At 39.5% G+C, this 15,982-nt stretch overlaps 2 pseudogenes; one reads left to right on the forward strand and one right to left on the reverse strand.

The window, feature by feature from the left end:
* LOC127673760 (ATP-binding cassette sub-family F member 2-like) overlaps positions 1–11,652 on the reverse strand; it is a 38,638-nt pseudogene extending 26,986 nt beyond the window's left edge.
* Positions 11,653–14,601: 2,949 nt separating this feature from the next.
* LOC127673761 (inositol hexakisphosphate kinase 1-like) lies at positions 14,602–15,246 on the forward strand (annotated as a pseudogene).
* The last annotated feature ends 736 nt before the right edge of the window (positions 15,247–15,982 follow it).

Here is a 15,982-nt window from a genome sequence, read left to right on the forward strand (position 1 = left end):
ACATGCTGTTAAAACTCTTTAATATAAGGAACTCCCACTAAAGGTGGCACATTTAAGGCTTCAGAAAAGCAATTTTAGAGGGTAGGGCTAACTCCCATTATCTATATTGAAGTTCTGGATTCAACAGTAATGTTTGCTGTTGAACACCATTTAATTATGCCCACAAGAATTTTAATATATAAGATATATGACACATATCATATATCATATATCTTATGATATGGTTGAGGGATGGGGTCACCCATCCAGCTCAAAAATTTTAACCCAGAATGGTTCCGGTCTAAAGAAAATGCAGGGACAAAGAGTGGAGCAGAGACTGAAGGAAAGGCCGTCTAGAGACTGCCCCATCTAGGGATACATGCCATCTGCAGACACAAAACCCTCATACTGTCGCTGATGCCAAGAAGTGCTTGCTGACAGGAGCTTGGTATGGCTGCCCCCTGAGAGGCTCTGCTAGAGCCTGACCAATATAGTTGTGGACGCTCACAGCCAACCATCAGACTAAGCCCAGGACCCCAATGGAAGAGTTAGGGGAAGGAATGAAGGAGCTGAAGGGGTTGACAACCCCATAGGAAGAACAACAATATCAACCAACCAGAATTCCCAGGAACTAAACTACCAACCAAAGAATATACATGGGGGACCCATGGCTCCAGCTGCATATGTAGCAGAGGATGGCATTAATCGGCCTCAGGGGGAGGGGAAGACCTTGGTCATGTGCAGGCTCGATGCTCCAGCACAGGAGGATATTAGGGCAGAGAGACAGGAGTAGGTGGGTGGTTAGGTGAGCACCTCATAGAAGCAGGGAAGAGGGAGGATGGGATGGGGGTTTGCAGAGGGGAAACCAGGAATGGGAATAACATTTGAAATGTAAATAAATAAAATAACCATATATATACATATATATATATATACATATACATTTATATATATGTATATATGCATATCACTTGGCACCATTGTGCCATGCATCCATTGTTAATTGGGTTGATACTTTTTTACTTGCCAAAAATGTTATTTTAACTCTGCGATTTTGATGCTGCAGATTACATAATAAGAAACTTGACCCCTTTAAACTCTTAAGATTTTACATGTTAGTATGTATTCATTTTACTGTTTCTTATCTAAATACATTAGGTTTGTGTCTTCATCAGGGTTTCTATTCCTGCACAATCATGACCAAGAAGCAAGTTGGGGAGGAAAGGGTTTATTTAGCTTACACTTCCACACAGCTGTTCATCACCAAAGGAAGTCAGGACTGGAACTCAAGCAGCTCAGGAAGCAGGAGCTAGTGCAGAGACCATGGAGAGATGTTTCTTACTGATTTGCTTCCCCTGGCTTGCTCCGCTTACTTTCTTATAGAACCCAACACTACCAGCCTAGGGATGGCTCCACCCACAAGGGGCCCTTCCCCCTTGATCACTAATTGAGAAAATGCCCCACAGCTGGATATCACGGAGGCACTTTCTCAGCTTAAGCTCCTTTCTCTGTGATAACTCCATCTTGTGTCAAGTTGACACACAGAACTAGCCAGTGCAGTTTGTAAGTTAGAAGGAACTATTTCTTTTTTTAAAAAAAATTTCCCCTTTGGGACACCACTGAGGTCACACATGGAGATGAGAAGGTCTAGGTGTTAGACAATGACATGGCTTTTGTCTGTTTTAAAAATAATTTTTATTATTTGAGCATTTTAAATATATGTAAAATATATTTTGATTGCATCTACAACAAATTTCCTAGTTTAAGTTCCCATGTGACTCTATCAACTTGTCTCTATGAATCTTTATATTTGGGGTTTTGTCTTGTTAAATTATATACCTCCTTCCCTGCAAATAAAGCATTTTCAAGCATATTAAAAAATATTTTCCTTCTTATCTTAAATAAAGAAACTTTGAAATGGAAACCATTATTTCCTCCTTGTTTTGATGTAAATAAAATATAAGGAGTCTCTATATTTAAAGATTCATATATTTTACCTAAGAAATGAGTATTCCTAGAGAGGTGTTGGCCTAACCTGGCCTGGCCTGTCAGGGCTCAGGTGGTAGTGTCCAGCACAATGTCCCTGCAGTACAGCGCAGAGGAGATGGCCCTAGCCAACAGTTATGACACAGTCAACTCATTCCTCAAGGACTTTGGCTAAGGCACAGAGGAGAAGGAAGAGGAGGCAGTGGGTGGCAGCAGAGGCGCAGGGGCATTGACAGCTCCAAGCCAAGGATCCTGCTTATGGGGCTACAGCACATCACCAAGTCCTCCATTCAGAGGGGGTGTTTCATTAGATGTCACCCAATGAGACTCTCTTTTTGGAAATTACAAACAAGATTTATCAAGACGATATTTCCAACAGTTCCTTTGTGAACTTCCAGATTTGTGATTTTCCTGGGCAGATAGACTGCTTTGACTTAACCTTTGACTATGAAATGATCTTCAGGGGCACAGAAGCATTGATATATGTCTTTGATGCACAAGATGACTACAAGCCTCAACCAATACAAGAAGTTTGAAATAATCTCATGCATCCTATCAGACCACCATGGACTAAGGCTGGTCTTCACAAACAACAAAAACAATAGAAAGTCCACATACACATGGAAGGTAAACAAAATATCTGCTCAATGATAACCTGGTCAGGGAAGAAATAAAAAAAGAAATTAAGACTTCTTAGAATTTAATGAAGTTACAACATACCCAAACTTATGGGACACAATGAAAGCAGTGTTAGAGGAAAATTCATGGCTCTGAGTGCTTCCATAAAGAAATTGGAAAGAGCATACACTAGCAGCTTAACAGCATATCTGAAAGCTCTAGAACAAAAAGAAGCAAAAATACTCAAGAGGAGTAAATGTCCGGAAATAATCAAACTCAAGACAGAAATCAAACAAGTAGAAACAAAGTGATCTATACAAAGAATCAACAAAACCAGGAGCTGGTACTTTGAGCAAATCAACAAGATAGATTAACCCTTAAACATTCACAACAATAAAAGAACTTCTAGGGGAATCGCCATCCCTGACCTCAAACTATACTACAGAGCAATAGTGATAAAAACCACATGGCATTGGCCCAGAGACAGGCGAGTAGATCACTGGAATAGAACTGAAGACCCAGAAATGAACCCACACACCTATGGTCACTTGATCTTTGACAAAGGAGCTAAAACCATCCACTGGAAAAAGACAGCATTTTTCAACAAATGGTGCTCATTAAACTGGTGGTCTGTATGTAGAACAATATAAACTTACCCATTTTTATCTCCTTGTACAAAGCTCGAGTCCAAGTGAGTCAAGGACCTCCACATAAAACCAGATATGGTGAATCTAATAGAGGAGAAAGTGGGGAAAAAAAACCTTAAACACATGGGCACAAGGGAAATTTCCTGAAGAGAACACCACAAGAATTGACAAATGTGACCTCATAAAATTACAAAGCTTCTGTAAGGCAAAGGACACAGTCAATGGACAAAATGGCAACCAATAGATTGGGAAAAGATCTTCACCAACCCTACATCTGATAGAGGGCTAATATCCAATATATACAAGAACCAGAACCTATGAAAAATGTGGAACAGAGCTAAACAGAATTATCAACCGAGGAAACTCAAATGGCTGAGAAGCACCTAAAGAAACGTTCGACATACTTAATCATCAGGGAAATGCAAATCAAAACAACCCCAGAGATTCCACTTCACACCTGTCAGAATGGCTAAGATCAAAAACTCAGGTGACATCAGATGCTGGTGAGGATGTGGAGAAAGAGGAACACTGCTTCACTGCTGGTGGGATTGCAAGCTGGTACAACTACTCTGGAAATCAGTCTGGAGGTTCCTCAGAAAATTGGAAATAGTATTACCTGAGGACCAGGCTATTCCACTCCTAGGCATATACCCAGAAGATACTCCAACATATAACAAGGACACATGGTCCACTATGTTCATAGCAGCCTATTTTATAATAGCCAGAAGCTAGAAACAACACAAATGTTCCTCAGGAGAAGAATGGATACAGAAAATGTGGTACATTTATGCCATGGAGTACTACTCAGCTATTAAAAACAACAGCTTCATGAAATTCTTAGGCAAAGGAATGAAACTAGAAAATATCATTCTGAGTGGGCTCACTTAGTCACGAAAGAACACACATGGTATGCACTCACTGATAAGTGGATATCAGCTAAAAATAAGCTCAGAATATCCACAGTACAACTCACATACCATGTGAAGAAAGAAGATCAAGATTACACCAAAGTGGGGAAGCTGTAGTCATACTCCACAGGGGGAAGAGAATAATCTCTGAGAAGTAGAGGGAGAGGAAGATGGGAGGGAGAGAAGAGAGGGAGGGAAAAGAGGGACCAGTTCAGATGCCGGGGAAGATGGGGGAGAAGTACAGAGGGTCAGGAATTTGAAAATAGGTGTGTAGCAGTGGGGGAGGGTGAACTGGGGGTAGCCTTTAAAAACCTAAGAGGTTCTCAGGACCCAACAGAGAGGACGTTAGCTAAAATACCCAGCAAAGGGGAGACAGAACCTCTATAGATCATATCCAATGGATAGACACAGTCCCCAGTTGAGGGATGGGACCACTAATCAAAAATATTAATCCAGAATTCCTCCTGTCAAAAGGAAATGCATGGACAAAGAGTGGAGCAGAAATTGAAGGAAAGGCCATCCAGAAACTGCCCCACCTAGGGATCCATCCCATCTGTTGACCCCAAACCCAGACACTATTGGTGATGCCAAGAAGTGCTTACTGACCGGAGCCTGGTATAGCTGTCCCATGAGAGACTCTGCCAGAAGTAAACCAACACAGATGTGGATGTACACAACCACACATTGGACTGAGTATGGGGACCCCAATGGTGAAGTTGGGGCAAGGACTATAGGAGCTGAAGGGGTTTGCAACCTCATAGGAAGAATAACAATATCAACCAACCGGACCTCCCAAAGCTCCCAGGGACTAAACCACCAACCAGAGAGTACACAGGTGGTATGCGTAGCTCCATCTGGATATGTAGCAGAGGACTGCCTTATCTGACATAACTTGGAAGGAAGTCCCTTGGTCCTGTGGAGGTTTGATAACCCAGGATAGGGGAACGCTAGGGCGCTGAGGCAGGAGTGGGTGGGTGGATTGGAGAGCACCATCGTAGAGGCAGGTAGAGGGAGATATGAATAGGGGGCTTGTGGAGAGGAAATTGGGAATGGGGATAACATTTGAAATGTAAATTAATAAAATAACCAAAAAAATTAAAAAAATTAAAAAAGAAATGAGTACTTATTTACAGTTCGTGGTATTACACTCAAGACTTTACCCATGTTAGGAAAGTTCTCTACCACCAAGTGTGTTCAGGTCTTACTGCATTGCTCAGGCTAGTCAGAAACCAGTTATATCAACCAGGGTGACCTCAAGCTTAATAAATTTGCCTTAGCCTCCCAGCTCCTAGGATTATGTGTATGCATATGATGCCTAGCCAGTATTTATATTTTAAAGAGATATTTTGTTGGACACCAGGGCTCAAATTTCAGATATAAGAGGTTCACATAACTCCTGGGTTCTCAGCAAAGGAAGTTGGTAAGATTTCTTTTAGTTAATGTTCTCAGTGACATTATATAATCTCAGTCATAATTTTACTCCAACTTTTCTAGGGAAAATACAATGTGCCTGCTTTGGTAAGGGATCACCCTGCTCATGACTCAAAAGGCAGACTACGAACATGGCATATGGTAAAAAGACAGCTTTTCTCAAGGAAGGACATATGCTGGACCTCTTAAAGGGCATCTCCTAGTAGATGTTTGTGCAAATTGAAAGCTTGTCCCTTGTTCCTTATATTAAGTTGATGTGTGTACTTGAAATACAATTTTTTTAAATACAACTTTTAAATACATAACTAGAAGTCATGAGCTATCATTCTGTGCATTTAAACACAATAATGCATTTATAGCAGAAAGAAAAATTCACAAGTTATTCAAAATTCTTATATAAATACTTACATTACCTTTCAAACATATACTTTTTAGTTTTAGTGTTTTCTATTTTAGCAGTTCATACATACATACATATGATATGTTTTCATCACGTCTACTCCCTACATTCTCCATCTACTCCCTTACAACCATTCCCCCTAAACTTCATGTGCTCTGTCCTTTAAAAAATCCCTTGAGTCTATTAAGTTTTGTCACTATTACTTGCGAGTGTAGGAGATTCTACTAAAGCAAGACTGTTCTCCCAGAGTCTATATTACTAAAGAAAACTGGCTCTTCTTCTCACAACACCCAACTGCCAAATAGCTCCTCAGCTGGGTTGGAACTTCTTACTCTTCCAAGCTTGGATTTCTTCTGTTTAGCTTTTCGCGTCTTGCAGATACAATCAAAGGTATTACCGGTTCATATATGGAACTGCCCTGTTAGTCTGGAAAACTAATTGATGTAGTTACTTACTTCCTTTAGGTCAGATAATCTTTGGAAGGAGTGGGTGTGTCCTAGATATCTCACTGGGGTTGAGAACTCTATGACCTTTTATTCTTGGAACATTCAGCAATTGTGGGCTGTGTTAATTATCTATTACTGCTGAAAAAGCTATCACGCAGTTTGAAAAAATGCAGTAATCTAATAATACAGTGGTAAGCCTTTAGAGGTTGATTTAATACTATGACCATGTAGCAGAATAACAGTAAAGGATAGGCTCTGCCCTAGGGTCTATGACCTACCTACGTTCTTAGCCCCTTTAATGGTTCCAGGTATGGACTCCATCTTGTGGAGTGGGCCTTAAATTTAATCAAGAAGTTGTTGGATGGTCCTATGACATTAATGCCACAGTTTCTTCAGCTGCCATGCCTTGCCGTGTCAGTCACTGTGGCACAGAGTTCACAGGTGGATAGATAAATGATTACTTTTCTCCCCTAGTAGTGTTAGTACTTTCCAGACCCATTAGAGATAGCTGGTAGGAATGAAGTTTCTAGATCAGTACCAGATTGATCCTTCCATGATATATTTCTCAGAGATCTTTAGCAATAGGTCTTGTCAAGATCTGGAAGGGAATCCAGAGCATTGCCAATAGCTTGCAGTGTTAGGGGGTCTATGGAACTCCACTAGTCAACAATCCCAAAAGCGGTAACCTACATTCCTGATACTGGGATTTTTATTTGTTAGCCCACGGTGTCTGGAAGAGGCATCATTTCCCTATTATAGGTTAACTCTGAAGCCAATATCTGTGCCCCTTTCCTCACAGATTATTATGTGGACAGGAAAAACTGCTGTTTATGAGTACAGTCAGCAAAACATAAAAAGCTATATGATTTGTATGTCCACATTGATAAATTGCAAGTTCTTTAAGACTATGTACCACATTTTAAATTTCCTTATAATCCAATAATTCTCACAGTTCACAATCTATGACACTCTCTGTTCCTCATACCCACTACATTCTGAATTTCTTGATTTCGTTTTCTCTTTTCGAGATCTTTATACATTTTTCTACTAAATTAAATTCTTAAAGCGCAAAGTCAACTTCTAGAGTAAATATAAAATAAACTTATACTGAGATACCTTTCTATTTTACCATTTTCTAGACGTATGTGATTTTAGAAATTATCCCTTGCTCATGTTTAATGAATGTGCCTGTTACAGGCCAATATTAGAGTTTAACTTGGATTTATCCTGGAATTCAAATCCACCTGCTATTCAAATCATGTTTTTAATGAGCATACATTCTACAATGTTTACATCTATTGAAATATAACATTGTATCCCATAGATACATGAAATTATGGATTATTTAAAGGAAAAGAAACCAATGAACATTTGTTAAATTTGTTTGGCGTGTGGCAGTTGAATGTGTCTAAATTCACATTTCTGGTTTAGTGAATAGACAAGAATGCTCATCCTTGACCCTGGGGCATCTGGCAGTGGTAGGAGGTGTGCCAACAGTTATCATTACTGTTTATCTCCATATGATGTGCACCTGCCTCATTTCATGAATCAGGTTGTGTCAAAGAGGGAAATGCCTAGGGTAGCAGATGCTGTGATGTGCTATTTGAGTGATCCAGTGGTTAATTAATATTTTCTTCTTATTTGATGATGGAAGTAAATAAAAATCTAATCAATGTAATAGAAGTTGTCACCTGCTGGAAAATAGTCCAATTTGTTTCCTCTTTTATTACTCTCTGGAGGCATAGCTCCGATTGCTTGTCTCTGCGATGTGTTTAGCTACAACTAGATTAACATTTTCCCATTTGCCTTGTAAGATATTTTAGATATTTTGTATAATTCCATACTTAGCAGGAGTATATTTTGGAAGATATGTTTGTGGTGTTTGTAAGTAGAATATTATCAGGATAATGTTTGAAATTTGTCTGATCATTGTATGAAAAGCTTAATGGAACCATTTATTTTTTGTTGAAAGGGGCTTTATTAAGACTTAATTTATGCATTATAACTCACCATTTAAAGTTTTTAACTTAGCAGCTTTCAATTTATTCATTTTAACTAATTCTAATGTAAGAAGACCATTGTTTTCTGCTATTGTTTTCAAATAATAATTTCTGAAATACCTCGGTTAATGAGTTTAAAAAGTTATTGCTGCCCTTGAATGTCTTACTATTAAGGCACAGAGAAAAATTTGTATTCCATGAAATGCTAGTAATAAAATTCAGCCATAGAAAATCTTGGGCAAAAATAATATCTTAAACACCAAGCTTTTTAATTTTATAAGAAGTAACAAAATATTTTCTAGAGGTAATCTCTTATAAGCAAGACCTGTCAATAAAAAGGCCTATGCCCAATGAGCTGAGGCAGGAAATAGGAGGTGGGAAGGAAGCTGGCAGGAAGAGAGAGGATTCTGGGAAATAGTGAGCGGCATGGGAGATTCAGGATGAACACTAAGGAGACAGACATAAATCAGCAGGGAGCTGAACTCGGGATATAAAAAAAGAGGAAATTCGCACAGGACTTGGTTTGCATGAAGCTTAGGAGAGGTACTGGAAGACATAGAATAGTTTGATATGTTACAAGCGAATTGGTGAGTGAGCCAAAGCTTCTGCCCCAGGCATTTATTAATAAATAATTAGTCTCAGAGTTGTCTTTCCCAAAGCAGGGGCTGGGAGGAAAAAACTGATTTATTTTTTTTTACAATAGTTAGCTTCTAGCTACTTGAAATCTAAGTATTGTAGAACATCTTTCCTTTGTGCAAACTGAACACAAGTTTTTCCCTTTAATGAGTCAATACCTTTCCACTGTGAACGTTTTGTTCTCGGGTTCTGTTTATTCAGACTTTTTAATGATGTATTGATACATGCACACAGAGAGACAGACGCATACAGCTCTGGGTTCCTTAGTGGAACTCACCAGTTCCTAGTTATCTTGGAAGCTTCAACAAAGTACTATAGAATCAGGAGCTCACACAATAAGTATTTATTTTGGCACAATTCTAAGATCCCATTCTGGCTTCATTTTAGGAGATGGGAGCATAGTTTTTCTTGCCTGTTAAAGGCCCTGATTTCACTGTGACCACACATCACAGACAGGAAGAAGCAAGCTGAAGCCCCTTTTGTGAAGGAAAAGTGAAACTGAATCAGAAGCACTCTCAGGGTGTCTGTTAAACTTAATTCTTCCATGATTCCAAATAGTCACAATTGGAGTTGGGACTTTAAATATATACATTTCTTCTGAGAAGAGGCAGGGGTATAAATCAGTCTTTTGACAGAATTTTAAGGTTTTCTTTTCTGCTGTAAGTATTTTGAGCTTTAAATCATTTCCCCTCCCTTCCCTCTTTCTCTCTCTTTCCTCCTCATTCGCCCTTACATCTTTCTTCCATCTGTCTTCACCCCAATTCTCTTCTATTTATTCAGCAGACCCTTACTGTCTCCATATGCGCTGTATGCTGATTGGAATTGTGTACAAAGTGAAGAGGATGAAGACACTTCTAGAGTGTTTTAAATGGACAATGTTCTGTTTTTAGCTCATGAGACTTGTAACTTTTCTGAGCTAGTCTGCTATTTTTTATCTTCATCTGGCTTTGAAATGAACTGCACATTGGTGACCGATTGCAGCTTTTTGATGGTCTATGAGAGTAATTGTCAAAAAGAATTGGAAAAAGGAAAGCATTAAGTATGGATTTTATAAACTGGAGAAAAACTCAAATTTTCTCAAATTAACAAATTAAAATGATATAAACATATTCAAGAAGAAAATGCTGCATAGATGATTTTCTTATTTTTTTCAGCTGTGAAGGATTTAGAAAAGATAGCAAACACTTGCAACCAAATAAATTCATGTGTTATTTATCCTAATTAATGTGAAATCATTCTATAATACAAGCTACTGCAATGATTAGTATTCTCAACTTGACAGAATCTAGAATTAATACAGGGAATACTGGAGGTTCTGTCTTGGGGTTCTCAGTCTCAGTAATAAAATAATTGGAGAACAGACTCTAACCGAAGTTCAAGGATGATTTCAATAGCATTTCAAGGAGAAAAATCTCCGACCAGGCAATCTATACACTGCAAAACTTCCCAGAGGAGAAAAATGATAAGAGAAAGAAAAGAGGCCATGCCGTGTAAGTTGGTATGGAGGCTAGACACGTGGCTGATAAGTGGCTACATGACAGGGAAAGGCTTTAGAGACAGAGTGTGACAGAAATGTTTGGGGAAAGTCCGAAGTGTCAAAGCAAGCTTGCTTAGAAAGAAGGTAGAAGAAATATCAAACTTTTCTGAACAATTCAGGAAAGTGGGCTGACTTACAGCTAAATTCCCACACAGCACTGCAGTGGACTGACTTACAGGGTACACAGCCACACAGCACTGCAGTGGGCTGACTTACAGGGTACACAGCCACATAGCACTGCAGTGGACTGACTTACAGGGTACACAGCCACACAGCACTGCAGTGGGCTGACTTACAGGGTACACAGCCACACAGCACTGCAGTGGACTGACTTACAGGGTACACAGCCACACAGCACTGCAGTGGGCTGACTTACAGGGTACACAGCCACACAGCACTGCAGTGGGCTGACTTACAACTCCATAGCTACATAGCACTGTGGCCCTGTAAGCTACTGCAGTGCAGGAAAAGATGCTGAGAAGGAAATGGCATTTCTCATATCTCATTTAAGGACTAATTATTGTGCCCATCTCTTTACCTTAGCTTAACGTGAGCTGGCTTCCTTCGGGTGGTCGAGTGAATGACTCCAAACAACTGGAATGAAAGTCTCCACTCAGCTAAGGAATCTTTTTTCTTGACGAGAAGGCTTTTTTTTTTCTTTCTTCTTTTCTTTTTTTCTTTTTTTAACTGGGACATCTCTCACTCCAAGGAAGTATCCTAAAATTATTTTACAAACCAGATGTGAGATCAGATCCCCTGTACACTTTTTGGCATTTATGGCCTCTAGCAAAGAAGAGATTGCCGAGAGCCTCAAGGGCATTTTTGGCATTTTAGTTGAGAATGAAACTGTTTACTTTTCTAGGGGAATCTTTCCCCCCCCCCCACATAGTCTAGCCTACTTCTCATTTGAATGACCCAGAAGAAAAGCATGTGGACACACCTGTGAGTGATTAGCTAGTTTGGGCAAGCCTCTGGACAGCTGGTAGAGGATTGCCTTGATTACCTTCATTGACGTAGAAAGATTCATCTTGATTGTGGTTGGAACCATTTTTAGGGCAGGGCATCCTAGATCATATGAATGGAGGAAAGAAACCAAGCAGAAGCAAATATTAATTTCTCTGTTTCTTGGCCGTGGATGTAAGGTGGGCATCTGATTAGAGTATTCCCTGCCTTCACGTTCACACCATGATAGACTTTGTCTTAAAATGTGAGCCAGAATAACACCTTTTCCTCAAGTTGCCTTCATCAGGGATTTTTATCATGGCAAAGGGGAAGAAGCTCCTTTGAGTGGTCGAGTGTGAAGGAGTCATACCACCAGTTATGTAGGTGAGTATGTATACCCATCCCACACTTCACTAGTCTGGGTTAAAACCATCTGCCGTGCTGGTTCTGCACAGTGACTCAGAGCAGTGCTGAAACTAGCTTTGTGGGGCACTGCTGCATTCGCGTGCACACATGCTGGGAATTGAACTCAGGACCGCTGGAAGAGCAGTAGGTCCTCTTAACCACTGAACCGTCTCTCCAGCCCAGACCCATAAATTATTCTAATCGGTCAATATATTTTTGCTAAAAAGAATAGCATGGTGATATATTGCTGTGTTAGATTATCTTTGATTACTTTTTCAGCTTAGGAAACTTTATAAAAGTTACCATTATAGGGTGAGTAAGACAGCTCTATGAGACAGACACCTGTCACCAAGTCTGAAGATCTGAGTTGGATTACCAAAACCCACATGGCAAAAGGAACTTTCACAAATTGTCCTCTGACCTCCACAGCCACACAATGGCAGCACAAATGCATACTTCCATACATACATACATACATACATATAAAAATGTTACCATTCTGACATGTTAACGGTAGTGATTTATGTCTGATAGAGACTTAATTTTTTTTCTTTAAACAATTTTCATTCATTTAGTGTGGAGGGCATATCAGAGGACAACCTCTGGAAGCTGTCTCTCTCTCATACCATGTAGATCCCAGGGATTAAATTTGCACCATCAGGCTTGGCAGTAGACACTTTTCTATTTAAAAATATTTGTTTATGCTTTGGTTTTCTTATTGTCTTTCTGAACCACTTACAAAGAATAGGTAGCAATATCATAAAAACGGTTTCATCTACAATATTCACACTATACAAAACCAGAGGTGAAATATATTGATAGACATGGATAATGGAAATGACATTAGTCATAGCAATAAATGCTTTGGAACTCTTTAATACCATTTACCAAAACATCAGTTCATTTTATTGTTCATTATGATCAAAATGGAAGTTTCTATACATTTCTCAATGGTGCATTTAATCTACATACTAAAACCTGGTCTAACTCAACAAGACAAAGTGAAGACAACTGCATTAATTCAAAGAGCTGTTTACCCTATAAACACATACACACACACACACAAGAAATAAATATATCTTGGACCTTTATTCTTCAAATTATATTGTTAATTTCAGCTGGAAAATATGTATGTGGTATTTTTTAGATTATATCTGCCATGTAGTACATTTATATTAATTATTCTGCTTGCAATTTGCACTTTACCAGCCATTCCCTCTCCACCACTCAGAGGGCAGTGTAGAACTCAAGTGATGCCAACCAGTCTCTGTTAAATGGCTAAGCAGAGAATAGAACCCAAGTTCCAGGTTCTATCCTGGTTTATTACATGAGGTAATATCCAGGATTATTACATGAGGTGACTATATGATGCCAAACCAAAGCAAAATAAAAGTTATATACATTTGCTAGAATAAGCTCAGATAAAAACGATGGTCAGTGGATGCCCAGAAGCTGCAGAGCCATAACATGCAGAAAACAGACGATGATGTAACAGCCTGGTCATCCTGCTGTTGACACAGCATGTGAGATCAGCAGTCTGTGCAACTTCATCCCTCAGTCATTATACTGTTCTCTCTAGACTTAGAGTTCTAAGAGTTTAGTGAGCGCAGCTTTTGAGCATGCAATCGCTCCTTAGTTACGATTCTAAGAGGAAATAACTGCCTTTCAGGAATATTCAAAGTGGAAAAAGGGGCACAGCCCGGCAAAAATCTGATTCTTTAAAAAACCGAATGAAACGTTGGGTATCCAACAATGCAGGTTTAGCACAAATGGCTGAATTGAGTATTGGTCATGCCTTTCTTCTGAAACACTTTCACGAGTCATGCAATACATCTAAAGCACAACAGTGACCTAATAAAAGCAAAACTGAATGGAGAAGAAACATCAGAATACATTGTAGGCAAGATGTTTGTGGACCTTCTGTCCTATTTCTTTATATGCCGATGGGATGTTTGGCATGGTGGCTCACAAACATCTGTAATGGGATCTGATGCCATTTTACGGAGTGTCTGAAGAGGGCAATGATGTACTCATATATATAAAATAAATAAATAAATCTAAAAAACTATTAAAAAAAGAAAATGATGTCTGTGTTTAAAAAAGAATAATTCAGTATAATTGCTGTATGACGACGATATTGTTAAAAATTGGTGATTTTGATTTTGCAACAATGTAAACTCATTAGCCTAAAAATTTTCAGGAATATTCTAAACAATGAAATTATTTGTTAACATAAAATAAACAGATGGGCCTCGATAATTATAAGAATATTCACTGTTACTTATTATAGCAACAAATTTGGAAAGTAACATTCCAGTTTGTATACCCACACTAGAATATAACAAAACAAACTTTTCAGTCATTGCATGTACTTCTGTAGTCTTGTCAATGGTAAATGAACGTCATTAGTGACATAAAATATTATTCATTATCAATAAATCTTTCCTCTCCATTACCCCGGCAGCTTCTATGCCACTGGTACCCGATCTCACCTTGTCATATTAACAGCCTTCCTCAGGTCCTTTATCTTTTATAAACTCATATATTAATATACCACAGAATAGTTTATTCTATTTATTGTTGGATGATCAGTAGTAGCACTAGGAGGAAATCATGGCTATAACTGTATGATGGGCACCTATTTTCCTTGGTTGCTTTAACAATTATTGGACATTTTTCCGTATAAACATGGTACCCGGCAGCATGGGGACGATGCTTCTGCTGAGAAGGCAGCCCGGCAGATGAGGAAGTGTGAACAGAGCACGTCGGCCACGCGGGGGGTCAGGGTCTGTAGCATGCAGGTGTACCAGCTGGACACAGGTGATTAGCTCTGCAGGAATAAGTACTATGACCGTGCACTCTCCATCAAAGGCTTCCGCAGTGCCCTCTATCAGTACCTGCACAATGGCTTGGACCTGCGACGTGACCTTTTTGAGCCTGTCCCAAGCAAAGTGCCGAGCCTTAAAGCTGTGTTGGAGCAGCAGGTCTCCTACCGCTTCTACTCCAGCTCCCTGCTTGTCATCTGCTATGGCAAGGAGTGCTGCTCTGAGCTACGTCTCAAGCACGTGGCCATGGGGCTCCCTGAGGTGCCACCACCCTGTGGCCCCAGCACCAGCCCTAGCAACACCAGTCTTGAAGCTGGCCCCTCTTCTCCGCCCAAGGTGGATGTCCGCATGATTGACTTTGCACACAGCACATTCAAGGGCTTCCGGGATGACCCCACTGTTCACGATGGGCCAGACAGAGGCTATGTGTTTGGCTTGGAGAATCTTATCAGCATCATGGAGCAGATGTGGGGTGAGAACCAGTAATCCCAGGTCTGGGCCCTAGGTCGCTCTGAACTTGCTGTGAGGACACACAGACTTGCTTTTAAAGGGCTATATTTCTCTTTGGTGTAAACTAAAAGAAATGTTTTTAGCTGTAGCCTGGAAATCCATATATATAAAGTAGAGGAGGGCAGAACATTCGTTCTCTCAGCCAGGCTCCTTAGCTCTGTGGCTGTGACTGCTGTGTCCAGGCTGACTCAGGAAGGAAGAGGTGGCCCCGGTGGGCTTGACAGCAAAGAGAATGCCTTGAATTTTGGTATATATATATATATTGAAATGTCTACATAAATTAAATAAATAATAAAATTTAGATAAGATTATACCTTGAAATTCATAACTTATCACTTTTTATCTTACCTATAGCCTTTAGAGCCTTAGAATATTCTCAGTGCTTTGGGCACAGCTTAATGCTTTGCATGTACAAGGCCTTGAGTTTAATCTCTTAATACCAAACACACACACACACACACACACACACACACAGAACTGCTTAAGTTTCCCAATTTTGATGAATCATTAAAATTATTTACTCTACTACAGTATATTTTGATCATTACTATATATGTATATTGTAGAATCACAGTTTTGACAGAATAAAGCATGCAGAGATGACTGTATAGAAATTCTACAACCATTAGACAATGAAGGTCTTTCAAGTCATCAGAATGCGTACTGCACTGCATTTTCATTGGCTTATAAAAATATTTTATAGGTTCACAAT

Source organism: Apodemus sylvaticus, chromosome 23, assembly GCF_947179515.1.
Source record: "Apodemus sylvaticus chromosome 23, mApoSyl1.1, whole genome shotgun sequence".
NCBI lineage: Eukaryota > Metazoa > Chordata > Mammalia > Rodentia > Muridae > Apodemus > Apodemus sylvaticus.